Source organism: Xiphophorus hellerii, chromosome 1 (assembly GCF_003331165.1).
Source record: "Xiphophorus hellerii strain 12219 chromosome 1, Xiphophorus_hellerii-4.1, whole genome shotgun sequence".
NCBI lineage: Eukaryota > Metazoa > Chordata > Actinopteri > Cyprinodontiformes > Poeciliidae > Xiphophorus > Xiphophorus hellerii.
The window spans coordinates 4001416-4001866 of NC_045672.1; positions in this window are offsets into that span (position 1 = coordinate 4001416).

The window sequence follows — 451 nt, forward strand, 5'->3', positions numbered from 1 at the left end:
GCTGCCAGAGCTACAGAGCAAATTTTAAATGAAACTGTAAAAGCTCTGGCTGTTTAAAGCTGTTTCAATAAGTTTATTTATGACTGAGTGCCTTTAAAAAAGGCGAAGAGGAAGTGTCTTTGTGGTGAGAAGTCAAGTTCCTTTCAAAATGTTTGAGTCCAGTTTAAGAACACCGTGAAGCTTTATGCAGCTATGTGGATCAGAAAGCAGAGGAATCATCAGTTTCTTAAAGATTTTATCTGTAAGGTCATATTTCTATTTTTTCTACAGTCTTCCTCTCTTTATATAAAAAATGAATTAAATCACCTGCCTTCTGTTAACAGAATGACAATTTAAGTTTTTATCTTGCAGTTTTCCTTATCTTAACATTTTCTTCATTCACTACAGGTCAGTTTATAAATTTCTCTTCCCATGGTAAATAAGTGTCTTTTATTGTTATCAAAACATCAAC